Below are 9912 nucleotides of genomic sequence, written 5' to 3'. Positions count from 1 at the left end.
TTCTAAGTTAATCTACAACCTCATTTTGTCAAGCAGCCGTTTCCGAGTTAGCACAAGACGGACAAACACTTCAGCTTAATCCTCTCTTCCTCATCTGGATGCTGTGATGCGGTCAGCTATGAGTCACTGGTAACCTTCTAACGAGAGCATGATGTGTGGTTGGTGCAAATTATAAGAGGTAACGTAGGGACTTTAAATTACACATAAATTAAGTAAATGGGTGTTTTTTCGAAAATTGTAAGAGGTACTGTGTGAACTAATACATAAAAAGGAAAAGGTTTATTGGTATTTTTAGACTGTTTAGAGAGTTTTTGTGAGATACGTATAGTATCTACAGTATACCTACCTTTTCTTCTTACACGCTCTGGTCTAACGAGTCTGAAGTCTTCCTGAGCCCAGTTAACAGTCATCATACTCCGAGCCTTTTTCCCAACCTTGTTGGGGTCGGCTTCCAGTCTAACTGGATGTAGCTGTTAACAGACTAACAGATTAAGACTTTCAGATTAAGATTAAATACTTTTTCGTTTTCACTTAAGTAGGTCAAATCATTTAGTAATACTGGCCAGAATTTTTCACGTAACCAGAGTTCCAATTTTGAATGATTCCAATTTCAAATGCTCGTACGTCACTTGTAACCTTCTGTCGGTAGAAAATCGTGCTTACAAAATAAAACTAAAGCTTTATGTGTTTCTAAATAACTATAAGCCCTTTACTAACATTAAAACGCGCACGATATGTTATTACAGGGGATGGAAGCGTGAAAGGTACATAAACAGAAGTGCATTCTTTACTTTTATTACGATTTTCAACCTTAACGCTAATGGAATAGGGTTTAAATTACCAAGAACAGACGCTTAGGTTATGAACACGTGAGCATCTGAGAGCTCAATGATTGATGAGGTATTTATTTGCAACTTTGTGCCAATGTAATAAGGTTCACTATTGCAAGTAACTTCTATGGGTAAGTACATTTTATTCGAATAAATCTAGACACACGGCAGTGTGTCCGCCAAGTTCGAGCAAAAAAGGCGACACACCGGCCGTGGGTTATATTACACGAACCATTTCGGGCCAAATTCGACCCCCCTATAAATCAAAATCTATTTTATTTACGCATATCAAATTTCTAGTATCTGTTGAGACCCCCTCACTTATCTAAAATACAAAATTTCATTAATATACCTATTGTAGGTCTTGAGACATTGACGTCAGAAAATCGCTATTTTTACTATACACTGATTCACTGATTCACTTATTCACTTATTCACTTATTCACTTATTCACTGACTCACTCATCAAAAACCTAGACCACTTCCAATGGTCGTATTGACTTGAAATTTGGCATGGAGGTAGGTCTTTATGTCAAGGTAAAGGGAAAAATCTGAAAATGGCCAAGTGTGAGTCGGTTTCAAAATAATGAAGGTGTTTTATACCCGGTGTAAATTTATACCTCTAAGGAACTAAAACGAGCTAAATTTATCTATATTTATATAATATATCTTCGAATGGTACAAAGGTTTGTATTTAGTCAAAGTAAAGTAAAAATCTGAAAACGGCCAAGTGTGAATCACTTTCGAAAATAACGAATGTGTAACTTTGATCCACGAACATAATATATGATAACATGTCATGTCAGTCAGTTGGTAAATCTAGTCATAGTTAATCTAGTTCATTTCTTTGTAAGAAACATAGTGCATATTAAAAAATCTAAAAGATAGTATAAATGAGACATTTCTTTAACTAACTTCATCATAAGAAAAAAATAAAATAAACAACCTTACAAAAATAAATGAAATCCCACCCAAAACAAAATGTGAAAGACTGCCAAGTTCGATAATATGGGAATGCTTCGCCTATAAAGAAGTGAGATCTGAATAAGTACCAAGTTCCATACACATACCTCAGTTAAAAATAGTTACTTTTTAATGATGATTACTTGGCAAGTTTTAATAGAAAATTTAATACTTGATTCATTGCGTTTAGTAGGTTTATAACAAGGTGTATGAAAACTTGCCAAGTAACATCATTAAAAAGTAACTATTTTTAACTGAGGTATGTGTATGGAACTTGGTACTTATTCAGATCTCACTTCTTTTATAGGCGAAGCATTCCCATATTATCGAACTTGGCAGTCTTTCACATTTTTGTTTTGGGTGGGATATATACTACTGAACACATTTCATATTGATACAAGGATGCGTATATTTACTATACATAAAGTGGTCGATAATGTTTATATCATTTTCTCAATTAACATAAAGAAACATTAAAATTTAATTACGGCAGCTCTTTAAGATGACGAATGATTAAGTACTGAACAAGAATTTAGTATAAGACTTGTGGAGTTGTGAGTCGAAATGGCAATGAATGTTGCCAATTAAACGGGCGACAACGCGAATAGAAGGAATTATTCCAACGCCATTTATTAGGTATAAAAATATCTTGATACGTCAGAAAAATTATGCGTTTATATCTGTATTTTTATTAACAAATAGGTATTATTCTCGGTACAGATTTATTCTCCATGAGGTCTACCATAGCATTTTCAGTTCGAGTCCTAACCAAACTATAAAAACCTAAAGTGTGTGGCTAAAACGTCTCATATTCAAAAATGGTTGCGTATCAAAGGACCATTTTGTTTCCTTTGACCTTAGAGGACCAAGTTTTTACATCAATTTTCACAATTACAGAATTTCATCGGCTTATTTTCCATTACTCACCTTTTTTAATATTCAAGTCTATATAGTCTTCTCTTCTTTCAAATATACCTTTACCAATTACCTAATTATAAGAGCACACACTCTTAGCTCCTACCTTTTAAAATAGATCATTAATATCGTCAGTTAACTGTCTCACTTATGTGTCGTTACGGGTAGTCAGAAGCCAGTAAGTCTGACACCAGTCTAACCAAGGGGTATTGGGTTGCCTGGGTAACTGGGTTGAGGAGGTCAGGCAGGGCAGTCGCTCCTTGTAAAGCACTGGTACTCAGCTACATCCGGTTAGACTGGAAGCCGACCCCAACATAGTTTGGGAAAAAGGCTCGGAGGATGAATGAACTGTCTCACTTATGTTTGTGTGTTCACCAGTTAATTGCTAAGAAGGTGTTGTTCCTTAATGGGTATGCTCGTAAATATAATTGGATAATCTATTGATTATCGCTTAATCTGCTATTGTTAGTTTTTCTACTGCGTTCTTGTTCTTTGTTGAAGGATTTTCGTTGTTAGCAACGGATCTTTTAATCCTTGATAAAAATTATAATTTTGAAATAATTTTATCGGTCTGTCTTGCTTTCACGCCAAAACTAGTGAATCGATTTAAATTAACTTTGGTGCACCAGATGGCTAATATATCTTTACTCCTTATAGCCATATATCACCTACTATTGTCTTTACTCATCCTACTTTCTACGATTTCCTTACTAATATCATAAATGTGATAGTAACTCCGTCTATCTGAAAACTATCGTCATCGTCGTCGTTTCAGTAACGACTGCTGGATAAAGCCCTCCCCAAAGGATCGCCACCCACTTGGCTCTATGTTCAGTAGCCCGCTTAAAACTACAAATACGTTTAATGCGAGCCACATAGAATCGGTAGTTTTAAAACAACCATTACATACACCTACTCTTTTATCAATTTCATCACCAACACTTTATATTAAATCACCTTCATCTCCATAATTTTCATTGACAATTAATCTAGTTAGTGCGTCGAGTGCGTTCGGAGACACGTGCAGACAATAAAGTACACCTACTGGGTTCATAGATCAATGTGTACGTGGTGATGTTGCTATAGTCGTTCGATTCAAGGATCATTTATTTTCTATGCTGTCTTAAGATAATATTTTATCTTGATAAACTGTTTAGGAATCTTTTTCTGATGACAATGGTTTGAACAACTTACTCGTGAAAAGTTGAGTGATCGTTTATTTGAACGTGAAACTACTTGACTGATTTAAAATTCATTCAGTATTATAATACTTATTTATCCATTATGGTTATAGAAACATGTTTATCCAAGTGCGGATAGTTGTTCCCACGTGACGCAGGTGTAAACCGCTGGCAGAAACTAGACTTAACTAAAACTCAACAAACACAATTTGTTCAATAGAATTTCCATCCTCAATTTTCTGTCGTAAACTGTGACTTCTGTGGTTTTTGTTGTTTGGGTAAACAATTCCAGAATGCTACTGTCACTTATCAAAGTTCAACTTGCTAAAGCAAGTCACACAATTTCTAAGAAATCGAAGCACAATCAAACTAGGGCTGGTTAGGAAAGCGAATAGAGAGAAAATAGAGCATTTTATATAGTCGAGTCACCGGTGACTAGACTATATAAAATGCTCTATTTTCCTGAAGTGAAATTCGCATAAAAATCGACTACGTTTAGGTGATTGTTGTGGCTTTTTGATGACTAGTTGCGGTTGAGTTGGCGCTTTGTACCAAATCGATGAATAATTAGTAGTAGGTACTGGGTGAGTAGAAACCAATACGGAGAGCAAATATTAAAAATAGGTGCTACTGCAAAGAAGTTCAAATTCGAAATAAATGATGTGGAAGTAATTTGTGCTAGATCATTCAAAGCAAAAGAAAGTTGAAAGAGAGTTGAAGTTGCTAAAGTTGAAAAGAAGGTTGTTCTCACAATTCAAGCATCAAAAGGACTGTGAAAAGAAGATGACAAGCGCAAAAAAGTCAGAGTTCTGCTTTCAGTTCATTGAACAGCCACCATAAAAACTATTCAACATCACAGCATGAAATTGATTGAACAATCCGAACAAAATTTCCAATTGGCTCCGATAGAATATTACTAAGATGACGAAAGAAATGTACAAGGAAAACGTGAACGATATCAGAATCCCTTCACATGATTCAGCCAGCAATTACAATCAAGCCCAAAGGTTAGCAGTGATTGGTAGCAGAACTGATTTGTCGATGAACACGAAGAAAATTAACAGTTACGTAACATCATGAAGTGTTCAGCCTTAACCTTTATAGTCGTGATGTTATCGATTCTTGATGTAAAGCTGAGGCTTTGAAAAAAATAGGAGACGGATGGCAGATTGATGAGATCGGATCGATTTTGAGGACGCCTAAAGGCCCAGATCACGCTTGTCAAGTCGCTCATAATCATGATAACATAATATCATCAGCAGCCTATAATATTCCTCTATTTGTGCACTAACTTACAAGTAATATGTAATGAGCAAGACACACTATTTTAGAAGGATTTATTTTTGGCACGAATGCCAGCAAAAAAGGTTGATATGCGAAAATAATGTAAAAATACAATTTTAAAACGTATGCAAGTCATGTAACGATCAGAAAGGGAAGAGAACGTGTTAGAAAGTTGAAATGCGAGACTCTGTAAGTTTTTAAGAAATATTGTACATTTATTATAAAATGCACTTCACGTTTTAATGCACTACCTATCTTTTTACATACAGAGGTATACCAAAGTATCTATAGTAGATTACCATTCTAAAACTTGGCTACTTCTTTCAGAATAAGAAAAGAAAAACACATACTGAAAAAACGTCGTCGAGTTTGCCAATGCTGCGTTTTAGGATTGTGGTTGCCACTGAACTTTTAAAAAGTTGTAAGTATTTATTTCTCTCAAATTAAAAATAAACATTTTATGAATGAACAAAAAACAAAGCTGCACCCAACAAAATAGCACCAATTTGAGAGGAATATAATTTAAGAGGATACTACGAAAATGTAACGTAAAATGTGCAATCAATGGAAACCGCGAATGCGGTTGTGACCAAATACGGTATTGACCACCGCGAGTTAGCTTTATCAAAGACGTCATCGCCATTCCTGGTAATGGTCTTCTAATTTTAAGTTAAATTGCAATGATTGGGATGAAATGCAAAAATAAAACTGGGGGAACCACAGAGGACAAAGTAACTAGGGGGGAACCCTGTTTCCTGGTTGCCATAGAAACTGGTGCATCACTCTCTCGTATAAAACAATTGATTGTGTCGTAAGCAATGATGAGCCAATGGCTGGAGGGCCTAAATTATAGACATCCACAGGGAATTGTCCAGTTGAGCAGTAAACAACCTCGTAGGCTGAACTGCGAGATGCCACTAAAATAAAAAAAGGAGTATCGAAGCGATGGTTTCAGCAACTTTGATGGATGACTTCATCAAAACGGAGTGGAGCGGAGAAGTTTTTAAAAAACCAATAGAATTTATCTATCCAGACATAGGTACTTCGAAGTCAGAAGAGACGTATGTTTGAATAGCATATTTATGGCTTAGAAACCGCTCCGTTTCATACTAGAATCAAGTTTATTTTTAGGTCAATAACAATTTCAGCAATCCCATTTTATCTTCATACATGCCTTAATTAAGGATTTATCTGCAGACGTAAACAGCGTCACCCCACAAATAAAGTCCCGGTTTGATACATTTATCCTGGTCGAAGTCTACCTTAAAACCGCATCCGAAAAACAAACTGAAACGACAAATAAGTTTAATTACCATACACTAATTAATCGACAATTGGTATCAAGTCTTCCGCTGTACCAGGAATTTTTCTAACGCAAATGATTTTCCACAAACCGAGTACATATTTGTTAATAGCAGTGTTATTAATACTTTAGTATCGCTGTCTGACTCATAGGCTGAATTACTGTTATATACCTATACTTATGTACGTTGAATGATTGCTCTTTTATGGTGCATTTACATGGCATCGGGAATTAGACACGATTTATGTATAATTTAGTCAGTGAGATCACGAGGAGGCCAAAGGTGGTTGGAACACGATCTAGATATCAGTTCGTTAAAACGATCTGTTTATATCTTTTACTACTCTGCCTAACGTTAAGTCATTAGTCCTGTTCAACAATTGATAGGTCAATAGTCCATTTACTGATGTAAGTTTTAAATCATCAGAAAATGGGATTCATCTTCTTTTACGTTTTTTACCTATGTAGTATGTCTTACGTGTAACGTGGTACTCCGCGCATATACATAGATAAAAGAAGCTTCCTTACTCGATGAGTGGGTTGTCTAACATCGTAAGATTTTTTCAATTCGGACCATTGTTTCCGATACTAGAGCGTTCAAGCAAACAAACTCTTCAGCTTTAAAACCAACACGTAAACAATGTGAGGATAATGCACGCAAATATTTTTCCAAACACTAAAAATAATATCTTAAAATGTAAACTATCCTTAAGCACTTATCCACCGGAGATTAAAGTTCAATGCGTTATGATCAACAATAGTAAAATACCTGATCATTAGGTAAACATTTTCCATGAATATAATTATACCTACGAAGGAAACTGCTATAAGGCTGCACATAACGTCTATATTTTGTCTTAGCCGCTAATGTTTATTTAACAGCCATTATATCTATGTAGTTGTACAACTAAGTATGTAGATAGAAGGTACAATACGATCTTTCACATACACACGCATTTATTAGTAGCACCTCTTTCAAAAGTATTTTATGATCTTTGTCCCTTTATCAGCACTCCATAATTACAGTCCCGTGCTTTTAGGCAACAAATTATTTGAATAAGATTTTATAATCTTATATTGTGTATATGACAGTACCTGTGCCCGTGCCCTTGACAGCATATTAAGTCCAGCGCCGATCTGTCTTCGATCTTGATTGCCGTCCATGGGACTATGCGAGTGATGGAACAGAGAGTGCACTTCTGTCTGAGCAAATGTTTGTCTACTTATTATTGTTTCGCGCAGATGGCTGATCTCCTTCGAGGATAGCGGCCGTGACTCTGGGGTCATTATAATTCAATAGTATTCCACTTCATTATAAACGACCTTTCTAAAATATGAATATCCTATCGCTCGATCCTTATCATGTAACGAGCTTCTATCTGTAGCGATTTGCAGCTCGTCTTCTGTTTTACCCGGTTGCTCAAGTTACAAAGCAACATGTAAATATTTGCTTCGAACGGTAAATAGAAATATGAATATCTGATCAAGACAAATAGATGTTTATAAAATGATTGACTGTTCACTTGCGCTCAGTAAATCAATGTCCGACAAATATCTCGGGGCAGATGATGAATATATTATATTGTCTATATTAAACTCGAGTTTACATTATATGAGACAATGCAAAAACGTCTAGACATTATTATGATAATATTACAATATTCAAATGTACCTATTAGAAGAGTTTTTATCAACAGTTGATGGTATTTCTCATTCATAGATGTATTGTTGCCCTTAGTAGTCTAGTGTCAGCTATGCGATTCTGTAACAAACACATCATCGATGCTAACAACGACGAGTTCACAGATGTCGCATCGTAGACATCGCTTTTAAAAACAACGTTGATGAAAACCGTATCCGCTTAGCTCAAAAGCTCGTCGACGATCTGCCGAACAACGATGACGGGTAGGATGTTTACAGTGTTGCCAAATTTCTTCTAAAGCAATTTAAAGTATAATCGAGAAAATCTCGACTAACGTTTTTTGGCGTTATTTCGACATTTTAAATCAATGTAAATGCATAATATGTATGTATAAAACACATTCTATTCGATAAGCAACGAATATTTAATTAATCATATCATTTTCGACATAGAAAATAATGACTCAAATCTTTGACATTTGTTATAATCTAGGTTATGTAGTATAATATATAGTCTGTGTCATTTCAAAACTTTTCAAAATCAAAACAAACATTTTGCTCATAACTGGATTATATCTTTATTTATCTATTTATCTAAATACGAGATTTCAAAGCTCCAAATGGCTTTAAGCGGTCAAGAGGACTTTAAAAAAAGTTGTACCCCTGACCAACGGCATTCTACTTGTCCTGTGTTTTAGTTTGGTTCCAAAACTATCGAAAGTAAGTACACAGTACGTAACATTTACATTTTAATATACAATACAGTCTTTGTGAACTACGTCTATTGACTAAAATATTTATCTTTTAGTGTCTCGCAACGCACTGCCTTCGTTGAGTCAGCTGGAAGAGCTAGTAAGCTTTTTGGAAAGCAAACCATGTTTGATTATGATGGGCCATGATCGTACTGCAATGCGAGCAGTCATCAGGCACGATCCGAAAACAAGTGACGTAGTGGGTGTATGAAAATATTGGAGCAGTGGTGTAAGGTTAGTAATCAATAATCATTTATGAACCTATATAGTGTGTTTACTGTTGCATTGAATCATGGTAAGTATAGTAGGTACTCTTTTACATTGTGTTTTGTATGTATTAGGTACTAAATCAGTATTGACAGCAGGCATATACAATGATTTTACTCTATCCTTCAAATTCAATCATAAAGGCATTTGAAATTGCAACTGAAAGTTAAACCACACCAAGCAAATAGTTGTTTTATTTATTTTATATATTATTATCATATAATTTTTGCTTGTGTTGCAGCACTAGAAGGACAAAAGGGAGCAGTTCAGAGGAAGTCCAGTTCTATAGCAGCTGCGAGGCAACATGAAGAATTTGTCAGAACTCGGTGTAATTGAGTTAACAATACATTCCATTATGCGAGGAGAATGTTTTGGAATCTGAATTTAGATAAATAAATCCATGTTCATTATAAAATACAAAATAATAAAAAGACATGTTGAATTAAGATATTGTTTTATTAATTAATGATTACAGAAAAGTTAAGTATTTTTATAAAAATTACTTTGATACCTGCACACTATTGTGTAATGTTAAAAATGTTTATATTACTATTTAACATACACAGGTAAAATACATATGTATTGTTAGAAGGTGTCACACATATTATTGTTTATTAAATAACTTCTAGCATGACGTCCACTGTACAAGTCACTGCTAGAGTCCGGCTTGCTTGTTAACCGAGTCACATTGCTTCTTACCTCGTACTTATGAATAATATCTGGATGGTTGATGGCATCTACTGTATATTGTTGAGTCCTTGAGGCAGATGCCTGTG

General features: G+C 35.0%; 1 long non-coding RNA gene across 1 annotated transcript; it reads left to right on the top strand.

Moving 5' to 3' along the window:
- Positions 1–8324: 8324 nt before the first annotated feature.
- LOC135119332 (uncharacterized) lies at positions 8325–9582 on the top strand. The gene is made up of 3 exons (XR_010278184.1): positions 8325–8837; positions 8926–9103; positions 9378–9582. It is a non-coding gene; the product is annotated as an uncharacterized LOC135119332 (long non-coding RNA).
- Positions 9583–9912: the final 330 nt, after the last annotated feature.

The sequence above is a fragment of the Helicoverpa armigera genome, chromosome 3, assembly GCF_030705265.1.
Source record: "Helicoverpa armigera isolate CAAS_96S chromosome 3, ASM3070526v1, whole genome shotgun sequence".
Classification (NCBI taxonomy): domain Eukaryota; kingdom Metazoa; phylum Arthropoda; class Insecta; order Lepidoptera; family Noctuidae; genus Helicoverpa; species Helicoverpa armigera.
Note: the sequence above shows the minus strand (reverse complement) of the source record. Positions and strands in the feature narration are given on the sequence as shown.